At 44.6% G+C, this 20,678-nt stretch overlaps 1 non-coding gene across 1 annotated transcript; it reads left to right on the top strand.

The window, feature by feature from the left end:
* The first annotated feature begins 12,400 nt into the window (after positions 1–12,400).
* Positions 12,401–12,507, top strand: LOC111726322. Its single transcript, XR_002774129.1, has one exon. It is a non-coding gene; the product is annotated as a U6 spliceosomal RNA (small nuclear RNA).
* Positions 12,508–20,678: the final 8,171 nt, after the last annotated feature.

Below are 20,678 nucleotides of genomic sequence, written 5' to 3'. Positions count from 1 at the left end.
CCTCCTATTTTTATACTCTATATGATTATTTCAGAATTGTCATTGTGATTTCAAGGGTAGAGAAATTTTAAAACCACAATGTAATCATGTTATAATTAGCCAAAGTTCAAGTAAGGTGACAGAAATAGGTGATAAACAAGCTAGTTGAAGGCAGTTTTGTTGTTGTTGTTGTTTGGGGTTTTTTGAGACCAAGTCTCATTCTGCTGCTCTAGATAGAGTGCTGTGGTGTCATTATAGCTCACAGCGACCTCAAACTTCTGGGTTCAAGCGATTCTCCCGCCTCAGCCTCCCAATTAGCTGGGACAACAGGTCTGTGCCACCATGCCCAGCTAGGTTTTTGTTGTTTTTCAGTTGACACAGGGCCTTAACTCTTGCTCGGCCTGGTCTCAAACGCCTGAGCTCAAGCAATCTACCTGCCTTGGCCTCCCAGATTGCTAGGATTACAGGTGTGAGCCACTGAGCCGGCCTGAAGCCAGTTCTTAGGGGCATTATCAGCCCACCTAGTGTAACATGTCCGCCTGAGAGTTGTTCCCTTTAACATCACTGCCCCGTCTACATGCCCTTGCATCTGGTCTAAGCCCCATATCCTAGTCTCCTACTCTGACAGGCCCATCCAAAGAATCTTGTGTCCCCAGTCCCCTGAGATTCATATTTCTCAGGAGAGTCTTCTCTCCTATCTCCAGGACAATGGTGTGGCTTTACCCCAATCAACGGCTCCCAGGTCCTGCCAGCCAAACACCATTGCCTGCATTTTTCCAGCAGTGTGGAGCATGTGTACATCATGAGATTAGATAGAGCCTGGCAGCGCCAGGCCAGGGCTTCCTCTCTGCCTCCTGGTATTTGTCCGCTGTGTCCAGGATTCTGTAGTGGGTCCACCTACCTACGGCCGTGCAGGCACACATTGTACTCTGTGTGAATACCATCCCCCCCTAGAACTGGGCAGTGCACAACCCAAGCAGATGTATGCTGTGTGCCTGTCCCCAAACCTCACAGCAATTCATGTCATGTTCGTTGTGAATAATTTAAGGGCCTTAAGAACAGCTACACAAGGGCCAGGCACTGGTGATTCAAAGTGATCACGTATCTGCTCTTTTGAAACAGTCCCTGCCATTTAAAATTATATTCTGGGGAAAAGAGTGTCCATCTCCATTCTAGCTACCTAGAAAAAAGTGGGCAGAGCTGGAGGAAAGGACACACAGCAGAAGTTCTAAGATACGCACTCAGCTTGTTCCTGTCCCACCATCAGCCAGGCACAGGGGATGTGCTCTGAGTCAGCTCCTGAGCAGGGCTGTGAGGCAGGTGCAGAGAAGCCAGCCCAGCGCCGGCACCACTGGCAACAATCGGACAGCGGTGCCCTGAGCGGCGCCAGAGTCTTCTCCACGAAAATGGCCCCTTTCCTCCCCACTCTCCCTGTCTAATCATATACTTTTCACATTTGAATTTGTGTGACAGTTGAGAAGTGGGAGCCCATTTATTCTTAATAATGTAACTGAAAAATGTCAGTAATTATGTAATGACTGCACAAAAATCGCATTTAAGTAAATGAAGAGAGGAACGGTTTTTATTACATTTCCCCAATGAATATGTAATTATTGGCCATAAAACATCTTCCTGACTCATGAAATGACCACCTTTTGTCCTTGCGACAAGGAAGAAGATTTGTGCTCACTTGTGCAGGTTGGGTAGCCCGAGATATGTGGGGTAAGTTACCCTCCCTCCTTGGTCCTCTCAAATAACACCTCTCTTCCTGATGCAGCTGGTAGGATGCCCTGGGTGCTGTGGTGTGGAGAGGAGGCAAGGGAACCAGGGAGAGCTTGAGCGTGTGGGACACCTCTGTGCCTCAGCACACACACCCCCCAACTGGGGATGGGGACCTACAAGGAGCCTGCCATCCTGCAGGTCCAGTGCCAATGCCAGCCTCCCTGATGAAAGAAAAGGGATCCCAGGGTGGCAGAAAGTGCTGTGTTTACTTTCAGGCTCCAGTCCGTTTGAGTCCATTTCCCAGCCTCTGGTTGTAATAAGGTGTGGCCCATGGAATTTGGGTGGAGGTGATGAGCACGATCTCCCAGCCTGGCACACACTCCTGATTGGCAGCCCTGGGCTCTACCTGTCCACCCACGCGGTCCGAACAGGTAGGCAATGAGCAGCCCTGGGGGGTGATGCCACTGAGGGTAGCACAACCAGAGGTGTGCCAGCTCCAAGCCGGCTCCCTGGCCAGATTCAGCACGACTTCACCCTCTTTCTTCTTTGAATCTGCCAGATATGACTGCAGTCCCCCTAAATCCAGGATTGTTTTGGCCGGGGAATTGGGCATCAGCCCACGCGGATGGGCTCTGCGCCTGGGAGCCTGCCAGCCTGCAGGGTGCAGCTCCCGCTCTCCCCACATTCGGCTTCAGAAGCCAGCATCGTGTCCTCAGCTTCACTTCCACGTCTGTTGGGGAGAAAGAGTGGAAGAAGCAAAAATACACAAAGGATGGTTTGGTCAGCTATGAATAGTTCTGACCCACATTCAACCACTATCTTCAAATCCTTTGTGAAAGGATCACAGAATCTCAGAGTCTCTTGCAAAAAAAAAAAAAACTAATCTAAACTGAATAAGAAAAAAGAGACATTAACTTTGACTTCATCCATCATTTGCCTATTGTCCAGGGTGGAGTCTGTACTGACACAGAAACTACATTTGTAAAAAATCTTAAGGGCCCTGTTGGCCTGGACGTTTCCTCCACAGCACTTGACTTCTCTAGTTACCTGAGTTAAAAATCTGATTCTAAAATTTGTTTAGGAAAGTAAAGGAGCCATAATGGCCAAAGCAATTTTGGAAAGGGAGAGTAAATTTGGAGGATGTGCACCCCCACTTTCAAGACTTCCTGCAGCACACAGGCAATGCAGTGTGGGGACAAGGAGAACCTCAGAAGTGGAGGAAGAGAGAACCCAGAAACAGGCCCCCACCATGTGATATGACGAAGGTGCCACAGCAATTCCTAATACATCATCTTCAAATTTAAAATAATTTGTTAAATGTGGGTCTTCCCTTCTAGGCCACACACCCTGGGAGGAGAAAGACATAGCTTGTTCATAGCGCATCCCAATACTTAATACAATACCTGGCATGAACTCAAAACTCAACAAATAATTTTTGAAGGAAGGAAGAGGGAAGGATGGCAGGCAGCCATTCTTGATCCTTTAGGCAGGAATGGGATCTTTCTTCAAACTCAGACTTCTGCCAACCGCCACACAGCCTGTTCTTTTGTTCTAGGTAAGGTATCATTCACTCTACAACTCCCTTTGCTTCCAAAGTGTGGTCTTACCAGATACAGAGAAGCAGGTCGCTCATGCCATCTGCTCTGGCGGGAAGGAGGGTGGCTTTATTAAGCGTATTTATCTTCACTTTAGCTCGTGACTTAAGCAGCCCCAAACTTGGGAGGGCTTTTATAGCTCCTGCGGCTCTTCCCCAAGGCCTCTCTTGCAGGGTCACCTGGCTAAGATCTGGAGCTCAGCTTGTGGACCAGAATGTCACAGGTAAGAGGTGGTGGCCTCTCTTGGCAGTCCTTGTAGAGCAAACACTGCTGGGCAGGGGAAAATGGAGAAATGGGGTTACTGAAATTGGTTTCAACTAAGTCATTTTTAGCTGACAAGAACATGAAAATCTGCTTCTTAGGAACAGAAGCTTTTCTTATCGAATTAGAACATGAGATAATTTGTTCACTTTTCATTTTGGCAAAATAAATGTCTGTGTTAACCTAAGGAGAAGCAGTCCTGGTCTCAGTCCCATTTCCAGGGAGAAAGGACAGTTCCCCCCTCAGGGGTGGCAGAGAGAGCTTTGGGAATGTGGCTATTTTCTTTTAGGGAAGCTGATGGCTTTCCTATTGTCTCATAATAAACAAAACACAACCTAAACTTACAGAATACATCCCAATTTTTTCCCAAAGCCTTTTCATTTGCTGCTCCCACTGTTTCCCCAGGGTCAGAAGGTCCTTACCCCAACCCGCTACATGAGACCCTTTTTTCAGAAACTTCAGGGAACCTGTCCTCCTCTCCACAGCCTCAGGATGGGAAAGGTCCAGACAGAGACTGAGATGAACCCCACCCTGTCAGTCCTTGTGTGTGGAGCCTTAGCTCTGTGCAGGGTGCAATGCTGGGCTCAGAGGGGACAGCAGAGGAGAAAGAGAAGTCACAGGGGCTGAAGTCTGAGTACTGGAGGAGGACGAGAGAGGCCAGGGCTCTGTCCCAGTGCTCACACCAGCTCACTGCACCACCTTGATTTTATTAACTCTCAGCCTCAGATGCCTCACCTATAATGTGAAAAAAAATTGTTAAGTCTCTTCTTTGTCTTAATGATTCTATGTAGAAGGGTTCCATAAATTGGCAAGTGAAGAATAGAACGCACTCAACATTGAACATAGTCTTTACATCAAATTCCTAATAAAGGAATAAGGCAACACATTCTATTTGCTTCCCAGGGCTCAAATTACCACAAAAAGGTGATTTACAGCAACAGAAATTTACTCTCTCAATTCTGAAGGTGAGCGAGGCATGTTCTGTCTGAAAGCCCTCAGGGAGGATTTGTCCTTGCCTCTCCCGTTTTGGGTGGTTACAGGCATTCCTTGGCTTGTGGCTACATAACACCAGTGACTCTGTCTTTACATAGCTTTATTCTCTTCTTTGAATCTTCTCCTCTTTGGCTTTTTCTAAGGGCACTCACTGAATTTACAGCCCACCTAGATAATCCAGGATGCTCTCCTTTGTGAGATCCTTGATTTAATTATATCCTTATAGACTTTTTCCAAATAAGGTCACATTCACAGGCTCCAGAGGTTAGGACACAGATCTTCCAGGGGTGGCCAACCTGTGGCCCATGGACCACATGCAGAATACATAAGGACTTCTTTCTTATCTGTTTTGTCAGATATCACAAACGTTTTGCATGGACCCCTTTTTGTTTTAGTCATCAGCTTTCATTAATGTTTGTGCATTTAATATGTGGCCCAAGACCACTCTTCTTTCAAAGTGGCACAGAGAAGCCAAAAGGCTGGCCACTCCTGTCAGACTGTTCTGCCCACTCCACACATCACCCCACACTCACACCCAGGACCAGCACCTTGTAATTGTGAGCTGCACTGCTACACAGGTGCTGTGTTAACTAATCGTTGTCTTTCAAAAGCACATCTCATCTCAGAGGTAATTGGGGTTATCCAATTAAATAAGAGGAAGCTGAGACCCAGAGAATGAGCATTGCACTCAAGGTCACAGAACTTCTAGGAATTAAAGCTGAGATGTAAATCCAGGCCTATTGGGCGGGAGAAGACAAGACTTTTTTTTCTCCCTCTAGAAAAAGAGGAGGCTGTTTCAGTGGCAAGGAGAGAGTTAGCGCTCAGCCTGCTGCCCCTGTGGAGGTATTCCTTCCTCGTCCTCTCATCACCTCCTTATCTGTGGTGGCGGATTATCACAAAAACTATGCACAGACCTATTTGTTTGCTCATCAGCTCAGCCCTGCCAAGCCATCCCTGCATGGAGATAATTGCTGACTGGCCCTCCACCAGCGACATCTGCCCCTCCCCGGCCCTGTCTGGAGTGGGGGCTCACACAGGCCTCCACAGGGCAGGCCCAGGTCATGCCCCCGCAGAGAAGTAACAAGTGAGTGTCTGGCCTGTGTTAGTCGAACCACTAGAGGAAGGAGTCAGGCTTCTAGGAGACTAACGACATGAGGAAGAATTAGAAGAACTTTCTAGTCCACCAACCTGAGGTGGATGAGCAGAGGAGACCTCAGTGGCCTCTCTGTGAAGGTGTTCAAGCTGAGCCCATGTGGCCACCAGTCAGGGGAGCTGCCAGGGCTCCTACCCTGGGTTATATGTGGGACTAGAGGACATCTGAAGGTTCTAGAAGCCATAAAGTCTCCTATCACGTGGAAGAGGACCCCAGCTGCATCTGAAGCAGTGCCTGCTCCGAGTGACCACTTGTGTGGATCTCACCAACAGAACCCAGGCAGAGAGAGACATCATGTGCCTGTGTTAGCTCAGGTTCCCTGAGAAGCAGGCACAGAGATGAGTCTAGACATACTGAGACTGACCGAGAACATGCCCAAAATGGATAAGGAAAGACAGCCAGAGGTGGGGGAAACTTTAGACCACCAGGCAGCTCTGACCTGCATAGGAGAGGGGACAGAGGGGAGCAGGGAGAGGGGAAGTGCCTGGGTTCCCAGGAGGGAGGCAGTCTTTGAGCTCTTCTCTCTTAAACAAAGAGTCTCTGACTCACAGAGGAGACCTGCATGAGTGCCCACCCTGTGCTCGGTCATTGTCTAGGGCAGCCCACATGAACTGGAGCCTCATTGAGAATTCAGGTGACCCCCTAAAGGATGGAGCCTTCCCCCTTCCCACTGCAGGGGATCTGAGCAGAACCTTTTCCTGGCTATTGTAGAATGAGGCTATTTACATGAAGGTCAAGAATGGCAAACTGAGGCATGACCAAGAAAGTGTTCCATCTGGCAGGGGTGGGGTGGATGGGGGTTGGTTATTGCCTGGAGGAACCTCCTAGATACCCTCCCTCTGGGTGGGTTCCCCGGGTATACACATACATAAAAGTTCACTGAGGTGGAGGCTTAAGATTTGCACTCTTTAGTGGATGTATCTATTGTATATTCAACAAAAATTGTAAAAGTAATGCCTTTACTGCTCCCTTGTTTCCCTGGGCCAGCTGTAGTTTTATTTCTGAAAGTATTTGCTCAGTCAGAAGAAAGGCTTTTTGTAGGTGCTCGATTTATTGAATGTGGTGTAGTAGAGAGGCAGGCAGAGAAAGGGCCCAGAACTGAGAAAGGGCAGCTTCACCTTCCCGGCAGGCAGAGCTGAGCCCTCAGGCAGCCGAGGGAACCAAGCTGGTGTGTGGGGCAGGGAGAGTGCCCAGCAGGGTGGAGCAGGGAAATGCCCAATGACAATGACACAGAGGTGGCCAAGGATAGGCAGGGAGGAACAAAGTCACAGAAGGGTCTACAGTAGACAGCCTGGCCTTGCTGCCTTCTCCAGGGCCTCTAAGTAGGTGCCTGCCTCTCACCCCTAGGTGCAGCAGGGTAGCTGCTCCTGGCCATGACTTCATCTCAACAAAGCAGGGAAGTCATCAAAGTTAACCTACACCTACACAACCCCAGCTCACCTCCCCTCTGACCTGTGGTTGGCTGCTCTAGAGCACTGATTCTGTCCCAGAGGAAGGGAACAGAGGGAAGCTAAGGTCTACCCGTTAGGAGCCCTAGCCAGGGGCCTCCCTGCCATCAGGCCAGGAGAAGAAGGTGGGTATACATGCAGGTGTCACTCCCCATAGCACACAGAGTGATTTTAGGAAGTCAAGTCACCCACTTCATAGGCCAAACATGCAGGGGAATCTAGTGGCAATCTCCAAGGGCCATTTGGGGCAGTTCCCAGAGCCTGCCCTCCTGGGCATCAGGTCTTTATTTAGCAAACATTTCCTGAGCCTTTTTTGTATGCCAAGTCCATAGAGAAGCGGGCAACACAGGCCTCACTCCTGTGCTCAAATTTTCAGGATTCACTCAGATCCTGCACTTCCCTGGCCAAGATGAAGGTGCATAAGGCAATCCGTCCCTGCCTCAAGCAGCGTGCAGTCTGCAGTCTGGGCAGAGCCAAACACTTGCCTTCAACACAAGGTAGACAGTCAGAGAGGACAGATGGGGGACCAGTGAAGTGTGACGCAGCTTCGAGGAGGGAGAGATGGAGCTAAGTAAGGAAGAGGCTCAGGCTGAAAGGAGAACTGAGCAGCCGGGAAAGTAAGGAGGGCCTCAGTTTTCTGGGAGGGACTGATGTGGGGAAAGACTGAACAACTCAGTCTTACCTTCCCAGCAACTGCATTGTAATCAGAGATGCTCACCCTGCTGTGCCCATGGTCACTGCAGCACTCCAGGCCGTCCTTAGGGGAGACTGCTCTGGCCTTACAATCCAGGTCCCTCCCCAGCTTGTAAGGTGCCTTGGAGAAGCTGTGGGAGGGGAAAACTATCTGTCTTCTCCAGCTGATGCTCAACCCCATGTAAGGCCAGTAGCACGTGATCATGTCAGCAGCCCCTGTACCACCAAAACTCAGGGGTCACATGGGATTATTCAGCAAAGCTCCTACTTAAACACCTTGTTTCTCTTCTTAGAACACAGAATGTAAACCAGATTTATGCAGTGAAGAATTTCCACAGGCCTGCACTGGAGATAACTTAGCCGACTCTCTTATAATGACTATGGATTTGATTTTGCCTCCTCTCATTCCAGGACAGAGAGCTGAAAGCAGCACTAACGCATTCACTGTCTTTGTGGGCTGGTGAACATGAGGGGTTTCCTAAAATGCTACTGTGAAGCCAACACATGGCTTGACAGCCTGTCTCCGTCCTCCCAGGGCGTTTGCAGTGTCTCTCAGCTGGCACACCTGGCCAGATCAGGTTGAAGGGTCCAACAGCTTCACATCTGCAATATTGGAATCCAGCCTCTCTCTAGGACTGGCGACTCTGACCTCCCTCAGAGCCTTTAAGCGCATTCTCTCAGATCAACCAAAATCTGTGATAGGAAACGATGCAGTGTTAAATTGGTCCAATATTTTATACCAGATGTTTAAACAAGCAAAGAAGTATACTTAAGAAAATACACCTCCACACACAAAAGAATTAGAAATAAAAGGATTAAATTAAAAAACTAGCATGCAACAAGACATTATGTATAAAAAAGAAAATACACGGAAAATAAACAATCTCAAAGTTCACTTTGGTAAAGGGAAATTGTTCTCCCCCAAGGTTCCCTCAGCACCTTTTAGGGGGAGGGAATGTTTTGTGAAAAACAGCTAATTCTCCGGGAGGCCAGGACCCTGGATTAAGATAGGATCTCTGGCAGGAAATGAATGGGGCATTTCATAAATGTGCTTGTTGCTCAGAGCGCTGCTTAGAAGGTGCAGAGCCAAGCTAACTAGGCTCGTGGGATGGCTCCGATTGTTGGCTACACCAGAGCTCAGTGCCCAGCCTCGTCTCCCGATGGTATCTCGCACCCAGAGTCGCTGAGGTCATGGTGCCATTCTCCATGCTGTAATTTCCTCACCGATGCTGCGGAAGAGGCAGTTGTACTTGGTATTTTCAAGGTTGACTATGGGGGCCTAAGGAAGACCCCAGTGCTGGCTTCTTCCTCTGAACCTTGATAGCAGCTGAGTCTCCACCTAAAACATAGCTCCTAACTGGGAGCCACAAGGACTGGGAGGCACACGACTCCCCACTTGCCCTGCCGGGGCCATTGCCCATTCTCCCCTCAGCTTCCCCAGAAGGATTGTGTAGACTCTGGACACCTGCCGAGGGGGGGGACCGCACACAACTTCATGACGTAAGTCACCCAGTCCTCAGCTGGGCCTTACGCTTCACAGTATCTTCACAGTGTCAGGCCAGGCTCTGTCGCCTTGTGACTCCCACACGTGGCTCAGAGTTCTACTTCCGGAAGCCGCACAGTGCTCACCCTTCTTCCATCTGGCAACTCTTCCAGGCCCCGGACTGCACAGCCCATCTTCTTTCTATAATTCCCACCCCCGAATACCACTGATTCCTCTCTAATTACACAGCCATCTTTTCTCATCAGGGGGACCGTAAGAGTGTGGCTTTCCCTTCCTTCAAGTCCCCCCTCCGCCTGACCTCCGCCTTCCACTGTCTTCCTCACACAAACCCACACAGGACTGAGAACACAGCAGACACCCAGCCAACTCAGAAACCTCTGGCTAAAGCTGCATCGAAGATTCGCTCACATTCGTCTGAGGCTCCTTAAATGGTGTTGGGAAGATTAGTACGTAGTTTAGGAAGATATAAAGTGCTGTGAAAACCTCAGAGAATTGGAGCAAACACAAACAAAGCGTAGGCTATCCTACTGCACAGTCCAAGGCAGAGAAATGAAAACCCTTATTTGGCTCATAGCAGATGACGCCTTGGCCCTGAGCCTCAGCAAGGAACCCCAGACATCAACAGTCAAGGACCTGAGGCCTATTTTCTGACTGCACTTAGATGGTGAAGGATTTTCATAACTTTCTAGACTTGAGTCTTTTCTGCAAATCAACATTCACAAGGGTATACCATGGACAAGGCCAGAGCTTCATAGGATGACACCCAGGCCAAAGGCCTAAGCCCACAGCTGAGCTCCCCTTCATCCCTCAGAAACCCCTGAGAATCTTAGAATGCTGGGGTTCCATGGAACTCAGTATGGAAAACACACTTCAGATCTTTCTCTGTAACTTGGACTGATGAAAGACCTGCAAAATCATCACACCCTTCACATTTCACATCTCCAGTAGCTACTAGAAAATAGGACAGTGTGACTCACAGAACTCTGGGGTTGGAAAGAACCAGAGACATTGTCTGGACCAACTCTCTCATGCAACAAAGAAGGAAACCCAAATCCAATTGGAGAAGGTGGCCTTGTAGGACTGCAGGGCAGGTGGCAGCAGAGCGGGACGGCCCCCAGGGTGGGAAAGACGGTCATGGCCTCACTGATCCGAAGATGGGAAGGTCTGCTGAGACAAAAAGTGGCCCCCATGGACCTCCACTGTCCCTCTGCACTCCAGAGCCCCTTGGTGTCCCCCAATGCCAATGACCTCCCTCCATGTTGCTCTCCCCAGGCCCGCCTAACAGACCACCACTGTTCCCTGCCCCTTCCCACATTCGAGTTCATTCCATTTCCAACCCTTCAGTATCCTCCTTTCTGTAGGTTAAACTGATGTACATAAAAAAGCCTGAGGGGTCCATTATCTCTCAGGTAACAGAATTTGGGGATGAATTTGTCTGTTTCTCTTAAATTATCTAATTCATTGGCATAAAAACTTGTTCATAATCCCTCTTACTCTCTCTGCAGTATCTGCAGCATCCCTAAGTGACTGCTTGTTTTTCATTCCAGCCATGGGTGATTGGAACCTTCTTTCATGTTTTCTTTAGCAGTCAATTTTATTAATTTTTGTTTTATTTTATTTGAGACAGAGTCTCACTATGTAACCCTCAGTAAAGCACTGTGGCATCATAGCTCACAGCAACCTCAAACTCTTGGGCTCAAGTGATTCTCTTGCCTCAGCCTCCCTAGTAGCTGGGACTACAGGTGCCCGCCACAACGCCTGGCTATTTTTTTGTTGCTGTAGTTGTCATTGTTGTTTAGCTGGCCCACTCTGGGTTTGAACTCACCAGCTTCAGTGTATGTGGCTGACACCATAACCACTGTGCTATGGGTGCCGAGCCTTTATTAATTTTTAGTGCATCTATTTTGTTAATTTTTTCAAAGATCACTCTTATGTTATTCTTGTTCATTATTTATACTCTTATATTTGTTATTTTCTTCCTTTTATTCTCTTTAAGTTTATGTTTTTGGGCTTTTTCTGGCCTCTTGAACTATAGGCTTACCTCATTCATTTTCAGACCACTTTCAAGTAACAGCTTTATTGAGATGTAATTTTCTAGAAAATTAGGATAATAGAAAGAAAGCCAGATAAAGAATGCAGTTATGTTAAAATTAATAAAGAACTTGCACATGTAAAAATGACACATGGACAAGATTATTGCAGTATTTTATATTAATAATATGTTAAATGGATGAATTTTACAGTGTGCAAATTACAGGGTCTTGCTATGTTACTGAGGCTGGACTCCAACTCCTGAGCTCAGGGATCCTCCTGCCTCAGCCTCCCAAGTAGCTGGGACTACAGGTGTGTGCCATCACACCCAGCTGCGTATTAAGGGCTTTGACTTGGGAACTTCCTGGACTTCTAGATAGCATAAATTCACACTTAAATCTATATCAGGCACAGGCCCAGAGTTTTGATATCGCACAAGAGAAATTTTCACTCCAGGACCATGCCGAGATGGACATGATGTTTTGTTAACTTGCTATGCCACTGGACAAGTTTCCCAAGGTCATGGCCCTCCAAGAATGCCAGCTTTAAGCAGAGTGTCCTTCTAGCTTCCTTCCATGTGCAGGCCCTAGGTCTCATTTTCTGCCCTTATGTGAGTGTGAAAGCCCAAGTCCCTACATTGCTGGAACTGATGGCATCATGACCATAACCATGACCTCGACCTCCACCATCCATCTCTCCCCCACACTCACCCCTACCTCCATTCCAGGAGTAAGCAGCAACCCCTCATTCACTCTCTGCTATGGCTTTTAGTTCCCTCTTCCCTTCTGGTGCCTGGTAATTTTCCTTTCTTGCTTGCATACTTGGCTACTCATTTACAGTAATTTTCTTATATTTTATGTGGGTATTTGTGGCAGAAGGGTTATGTTTATCCAACATTTCCTACAGCCATTTTCTCCCTGAGTTTTATAGTAATTCACATCAACACTATTTGCAATCCATCTGCGATGGTACCTGTTTAGTAAATGCAAGGAAGTAGTTCTTATAAGAATTGTGGTGTTTTGTGCTCGCTTCGGCAGCACATATACTAAAATTGGAATGATACAGAGAAGATTAGCATGGCCCCTGCGCAAAGATGACACACAAATTCATTAAGTGTTCCATATTTTTAATTGGTGGGACCACACCTAGGATGCATCTTACAAGGTGTAGAATGTGATATTTACTAGGTATAGAATGTAAATGTCTTAATGTAATAACTAAGAAAATGCCATGGAGGCTATGTTGACTAGTTTGATGAAAGCATTTCAAATTGTATGTAAAACCAGCACATTGTACCCCATGATTGTATTAATGTACACAGCTATGATTTAATTTTTAAAAAAATTGTGGTAGTTTAGGCTAGTGTAGAATGTTACAGACAGTCTAAACTCATCAAGGGCTAAATCTGAGTTGCTGGGATCGTTCCTCTACTCAAGTGTGATCTTTTTCTCTTTCCATTTTGCTACATGGCTCTCCTTCTATTCTGTTAAAGAATCATATAGATTTCGGATCTCTTGTCAAAGCTATCTAATGTCCCTTTGGAATAGCCAAGGATGGTATCAATAGTTTCTCATGTTAATCCCCGTGTTTTCAGGCGGCACATGAGGACAAGAGAGTTTAACTGACACACTGGAGGTCACTTGGTGAGGGAGACACTGACCAGAAGTGAAGAGCTCTTTCTAACTCATCAAAAAATAAGTGGAGATTTTGGTGAATGTTTCTGCCCTTTTGTTCTCTATCATTAGGCACCACTAAGCTATTTATCACCTTGCATTTATTATCTTCTAAACAGGATGATAATCCCCCTTATCTTAGACTGTTTTCCCTCTGCCTCTCCCCTGACATGTAGGATTATATGATGTTGATATGTCCCTAATCTGCGATGCTGGACTGGAGGGAGGACTCAAGTGACTTTTGTTACACAAGAGTGGTGTAAAGCCCAGCTCCATATGGAACTATTTCAGTGTTGGGCACATAATTTACGTCATGAGATGCTACAAGCTGACTAGCCTAGGACAAACATTTCTTATTGGGGCTGGAGGTCCTGTGAGCAAGCTGATGCCTCCTATTTCTCCTGAAAATCCATCTGCTGCTGGTCATCAAATGGATTGCTCTGGTGATGGAAATAAGTGGGGGAGGGTCGCTAGAACCATTATAGAATCGCAAAATGTTCAATGATTTCATGACTGCTATCATGAGCCTTGTTGAAAAGGTTATCCTTGGAGCTGGGCTGGGTTACCCATAGCTCCCTCCCGATGGGAAGCAAGCAAGGGTCACCAGGTCAGGACACTTGATTTCCTTCACATTATTAGAACCTCTGGGGTATTAAGAAGTACTCAGATGGGGGTCCTGCTGTCAGTCTAAGGTTTTGGAACCTTTGCAGCCAGAACCACACAGGACATCTCCTCTCCCTCTTGCTATCTCCTTTGCAAAGCTGTCTCCAAGATATAAGAACTAAGCAAAATTCTGTAAAGAGAATAAAACTTTAATAACCCAGAGTCAACAGGGAAACTGCTGAATTTGGTAATAGAAAATTCAAAAAGTCATCCGCAAAAAAAGAATATGCCTCAAAGTGACACTCCGTCTTCAGCCAGCCCGTCACGCCTGCATGAGAGAGACGAATGTGGCACTAACTTGTCAGTCAGCACCACGGCGCATCTGTTCCGTGGTAATTACTCCCATGCTTAGGGGAAGTGACCTGGAATGAGAGTGCAGGAATCACATCGACTGTTCCGAGAGCACAGCATTTTTAAGTTCATTCCCTCCGGGAAGCTAAAAGCCAGGTCACTATGATTTGAATGGGATGAAAGTCATTTTAATTTGTTAAGTTTCTTACAATACATATCATTATAGAATCATTAAACCTCAAGTTGGAAGGGAACTTAAAAGGTCATTGAGTCTGTCCAATTCAGGAATCTCCATCACCTTGTTCCTACCAATGAAGGGTCAGACAAGCACTGCTTCCATCCCTGCAGGGTGGGAGATTGCTTCTCCTCAAAACAGGCTAATGGAACTATCCCTTCCCTTAAAGAGCCAAAGATTTCCCAGGAAAGATCACAACTTTTTAAAAACCAGGTTTCTGGGCAGTGCCTGGGGCTCAAAGGAGTAGGGCTCTGGCCCCATATACCTGGCCCGGCCAAAAAAACCCCAAAAAACAGGTTTCCTACAAATCCATGCTGACCCACCATAGCAAGCTCCTCCTCTTTCTTTCACCCTAAGATTCCCCTGTTGGGAGTCTCCCAACTCTTTTCCCTTCTTACAAAATGTTGTCCCGTCTCTTTTTCCCACCTCATGCCAGCTCATGCACATCCTTACTGAGGAAATCCCCAGACCACCAGACAGGAGCCATCAGCCCCTGCAGCTCTCCCACTGGTGCCTGCCACCATGCCTGGCTAATTTTTCTATTTTTAGTAGACATGGGGTCTTGCTCTTACAAAGGCTGGTCTCGAACTCCCAAGCTCAAGAGATCCTCCCACTTTGGCCTCCCAGAGTGCTAGGATTGGCTAGAGGTGTGAGCCACTGTGCTAGCCAAACCTTTCTCTCTTACTAGGGATCACACGCCTGCTGTCATCGGTTAAATTTGAATTACCAGGCAAGTCCTCTTCTCCACCTCTTCTGGATCGTTCTCCTAGGTCTGTAAACATAGTCAGGATTTCCTTAACATAGTCTCTCTTCACCTTGCTTTCCCTCTCTCTAGGACTCTATCATGGCTCACCCCTCCAGTATTAGTTAGGAGAGGCTAGGGCTATGCAGCTCTAACAAACATCCCCAAATCAAACACAACAAAGGCACTTTTCTTTTTCCTCACTAATACAGAGTCTACTGCAGGCCAAAGTGATTACCCGGAGCAACTGTCTTCTTTGTAGTGACCCATCAACCTAGGCTGCTTTAAGCTGGTGTCTCCCCTCTTCTTGAGGCAAGAACTCCTCCACTTGCTGCAACAGGAGAAGTGACAAATCCCTCCTAACTTCAAGGAGGTAAGATATGTTTCTCCTTAGTGCCAAGGAGGAAGAAAAAAAATTGAAAGGAGATATTCACTTTTACCTTACTTTCACCAACTTGCTTGAATACAGATTCAAGGGCTACTTGTCCTTGCTAAATCTAGCTTCTCCCCCTATAGTTACCCCGATAAGTCATGGCTTTCCCTACTTGGACCACAGAAACTCCACCTCCGGCAGATTCTGTTTCACTGGGTTGTGCATTCATGTTCTGCTGGGCTTTTCTTGATAGTCACTATAAGAAACAGCCAGAATTGATTTTCTGCATTTGCTATGGAATTTATTTTGAAACATGGATCTATTATATGCCCCAATATTCCTTAAGCTACTCAAGGTGAAAAATAATTGTAGAGTTTAGCGCCAGCAAAAGTGTCATCTCTCCTAAGAAAATCTTTCCATCTTCTACGTAACACTCCTTGTTTCACTTCTTATCACGCCTGCTGAGAACCAAACCAGATGATCAGTTTTAATATAATACTTAGTATTTTAGCTACCTCGTTTCCTTGCTCTTAATTTTCTCCTCTTATGCCTCCAGCCTATTTGAAAAGTCTCTTTTCTTGAACAAGTTCTGATTTGTCTTTTCAAGCATTGGGGGTATAAAAATATTAAGACAGCCTTTCTAACTAGTTTGAGGGAATCTGTCTATAGTATTCCTAAATCTCCAATAGAATTAAAGTGTCCTAAAAGTCTTTTGAGGCTGAACTAAATCCCACTCTTGTTAGAGAAGGCAGCCCAGGCAGAAAAATATCTTCAGTTCACGTCCAGTTCTTCTGGATCCTCCTGCCTGAGGCCCAGGGCAGGGACCAGAGATCCAGAAGAGAGAATAAATTGTGAAACTGCCAGGACTGCAGCCCCCCTCCTGCAGGACCAGGCTTGGAGACAGTCATCAAATTCAGAGAAAAAGCAGAAGAAAGCAATAGTTGAAGTAGAGAGCCTTTGTCCAAGAGAAAGAGCTGATGATCAAGGTTTGGTATTGGGGTTATGCTATCTTCACAGAATTAAATGAGATTTTTTTTTCTGTGCTCTGGGGAAAATTAAATAGCACAAAAATTATAATTGAAATTTTGACCATGTTCACCTATTTAACTAGTTGTTCTTTGAAATCTTTTTGACTCTTCAGGTTCTCTACTATCTCTATAATCTGTAATCATTCATTTTATTGTGACTTTCAATTTTGTTAGCAAATTTAGTGCACAGTAAACTCTTTCATTTGAAAATGATATATTTTGCTCATATGGTAATATTCTCTCTTTCAAGTCTAATGTTGGATATGACTCTCTCTTTTTTTTCTTGGTTAACTCTATTAGAAATCTGCCTATTACCATCATGGAATAAAAGTTGAACTCAGCAACAACAGGAATCTGCAGACTTGTACAAAAACACAGAAGCTAAATAACCTTATGCTGAATGATAGATGGGTCAGAGATGAGATCAAGAAGGAAATTACCAAATTTTTAGAACAAAATGATAATGAAGATATGAATTATCAGAACCTCTGGGATACCGCAAAGGCAGTCCTAAGAGGGAAATTTATAGCATTGCAAGCCTTCCTCAAGAGAATGGAAAGAGAGGAAGTTAACAACTTAATGGGACATCTCAAGCAGCTGGAAAAGGAAGAACATTCCAATCTCAAATCCAGTAGAAGAAAAGAAATAACCAAAATTAGAGCAGAATTAAATGAGATTGAAAACAAAAGGATTATAGAACAGATCAACAAATCAAAAAGTTGGTTTTTTGAAAAAATTAACAAAATTGATAAACCTTTGGCCAACCTAACCAAGAAAAAAAGAATAAAGTCTCTAATCTCGTCAGTCAGAAACAGTAAAGATGAAATAACAACAGACCCTTTAGAAATTCAAAAAATCCTTAATGAATATTACAAGAAACTTTATTCCCAGAAATATGAAAATCTGAAGGAAATCGACCAATACTTGGAAGCACGTCATCTCCCAAGACTTAGCCAGAATGCAGTGGAAATGTTGAATAGACCTAAATCAAGCTCTGAAATAGCATCAACTATACAAAATCTCCCTAAAAAGAAAAGCCCAGGACCAGATGTCTTCACGTCAGAATTCTACCAAACCTTTAAAGAGGAACTAGTACCTATATTACTCAACCTTTTCCAAAACATAGAAAAAGATGGAATACTACCAACACATTCTATGAAGCTAACATCACCCTGATCCTGAAACCAGGAAAAGATCCAACAAGAAAAGAAAATTATGGACCAATATCACTAATGAATATTGATGCAAAAAGATTCAATAAAATCCTAACGAACAGAATCCAGCAACACATCAAACAAATTATACACCACGATCAAGTGGGTTTTATCTCAGGATCTCAAAGATGGTTCAACATACGTAAATCTATAAATGTAATTCATCACATAAGCAAATTAAAAAACAAAGACCATATGATTCTTTCAATTGATGCAGAAAAAGCATTTGATAATATCCAGCATCCCTTTATGATCAGAACACTTAAGAAAATTAGTATAGAAGGGACATTTCTTAGACTGATAGAGGCCATCTACAGCAAACCCACAGCCAATATTGTATTGAACAGAGTTAAGTTGAAATCATTTCCACTCAGATCAGGAACAAGGCAAGTCTCCATTGCTCTTTAACATTGTAATGGAAGTTTTAGCCATCGCAATCAGGGAAGAAAAAGTGATTAAGGGTATCCATATAGGGTCAGAAGAGATTAAACTTTCACTTTTCACAGATGATGTGATTGTATATCCGGAAGATACCAAGAATTCTACCACTAAACTCTTAGAAGTAATCAAGGAATACAGCAGCGTCTCAGGTTACAAAATCAACACTCATAAATCAGTAGACTTTATATACACCAACAGCAGCCAAGCCAAAAAAACAGTTAAGGACTCTATCCTGTTCGCAGTAGTACCAAAGAAGATGAAATATTTGGGAGTTTACCTAACAAAGGACGCGAAAGATCTCTATAAAGAAAACTATAAAACTCTAAGAAAAGAAATAGCTGAAAATGTTAACAAATGGAAAAACATACCATGCTCATGGCTGGGAAGAATCAACATTGTTAAAATGTCAATACTACTCAAAGCAATATATAATTTCTTTTTTTTTTTTTTTTTGAGACAGAGCCTCAAGCTGTCCCCCTGGGTAGAGTGCCCTGGCATCACAGCTTACAGCAACCTCCAACTCCTGGGTTCAAGTGAGTCTCCTGCCTCAGCCTCCCAAGTAGCTGGGACCACAGGTGCCCTCCACAATGCCTGGCCATTTTTTGGTTGCAGGCATCGTTGTTTGGTGGGCCTGGGCTGGATTTGAACCCACCACCTTAGGTGTATGTGGCTGGCGCCTTAGCCACTTGAGCCACAAGCACCAAGCCAGCAATATATAATTTTAATGCAATCCCCATTAAAGCTCCACTGTCATACTGTAAAGATCTAGAAAAAATAATATTTCATTTTATATGGAATCAGAAAATACCTCAAATAGCAAAGACATTACTCAGGAAAAAAAAAAAAGTACGAGGAATTACATTACCAGACCTTAGACTATACTATAAAGCGATAGTGATCAAAACAGCATGGTACTGGCACAAAAACAGAGAGGTAGATGTATGGAACAGAATAGAGAGCCAAGAGATGAATCCAGCCACCTGCCGTTATCTGATTTTTGACATGCCAATTAAAAATATTGAGTGGGGAAAAGATTCCCTATTTAATAAATAGTGCTGGGCTAAGTGGATGGCGTCCTGTAGAAGACTGAAACTAGACCCACACCTTTCAACATTAACTAAGATAGACTCTCACTGGATTAAAGATTTAAACTTAAGACATGAAACTATGAAAATACTAGAAGAAAACGTAGGGGAAACACTTGAAGAAATAGGCTTGGGCGAAAATTTTACGAGGAGGACCCCTCAGGAAATTGCAGCAATGTCAAAAACACACTTTTGGGACCTGATCAAACTAAAAAGTTTCTGCACAGCCAAGAACACAGTAAATAAAGCAGGTAGACAGCCCTCAGAATGGGAGAAGATATTTTCTGGTTGTGTTTCCAACAAAGGTTTAATATCCAGAATCCACAGAGAACTCAAATGTATTAGCAAGAAGAAAACAAGCAATCCCATCTCAGGGTGGGCAAGGGACTTGAATAGAAATTTCTCTAAAGAAGATAGGCGCATGGCCTACAGATATATGAAAAAATGGTCTCCATCCTTAATCATCAGAGAAATGCAAATCAAAACTACTTTGAGGTACCACCTAACCCCAATAAGATTAGCCCATATCACAAAATCCCAAACCAGAGATGTTGGCGTGGATGTAGAGAAAAGGGAACACTTCTACACTGCTGGTGGGAATGCAAATTAATTCATTCCTTTTGGAAAGACATCTGGAGAACACTTAGAGAACTAAAAATAGACCTGCCATTTGATACTGCAATTCCTTTATTAGGTATATATCCAGAAGACCAAAAATCAAATTACAACAAAGATATTTGTATCAGAATGTTTATTGCAGCCCAATTCATAATTGCTAGGTCATAGAAGAAGCCCAAATGCGAATGGATCAATAAATTGTGGTATATGTACACCATGGAATACTATGCAGCCCTAAAGAAAGATGGAGACTTTACCTCCTTCATGTTTATATGGATGGAATTAGAAAATGTTCTTCTCAGCAAAGTATCTCAAGAATGGAAGAAAAAGTATCCAATGTACACAGTCCTATTTTGAAAGTAATTCATAGCTTTTATAGGAATGTCATAACCTAATTATAGCCTTAGAATATGGGAAGGGGGTGGGAGAGGGGAGGTGAGGGGAGTGGATGGGGGGAGGGAGGGTGATTGGTGGGGTCACCTCTATGGTTAATCTTACAAGGGTACAAGTGACTCTTTCTAAAAGCAGAGTATGAATGTCTTGACTCAATAACTAAGAAAATGACATAAAAGTTATGTTAACCAGTTTGATGAGAGTATTTCAAAATGTATATGAAAACAGCACGCTGTACTCCCATGATTTCATTAATGTACATAGTTATGCTATAAGAAATTTAAAAAAAGAAATCTGCCTATTTTATTGATTTTTTCCAAATGAATTATGGATTTGTTTATCAGCTTTACCTTTTTCTGCCTTTCTGATTTCCACATTTTGTTCTTGCTAATTCTTTCCATTAAGTTTTTACTAGGGGCAGAGGAAGATTAGCCTTCTTAGTTGAAGGTGAAGCTAATTTTTGCTCTTTGTGTTAAGTAATATAAGCAATTAATGCTATAAAATTTCCTCAAAGTTCAGTTTTGGCTGTATCCCTTGGGTTTT

The sequence above is a fragment of the Otolemur garnettii genome, unplaced genomic scaffold (genome assembly GCF_000181295.1).
Source record: "Otolemur garnettii isolate 467f Iridium unplaced genomic scaffold, OtoGar3 scaffold00060, whole genome shotgun sequence".
In the NCBI taxonomy this organism is placed as follows: Eukaryota; Metazoa; Chordata; class Mammalia; order Primates; family Galagidae; genus Otolemur; species Otolemur garnettii.
This window is presented reverse-complemented; position numbering and strand designations above follow the sequence as displayed.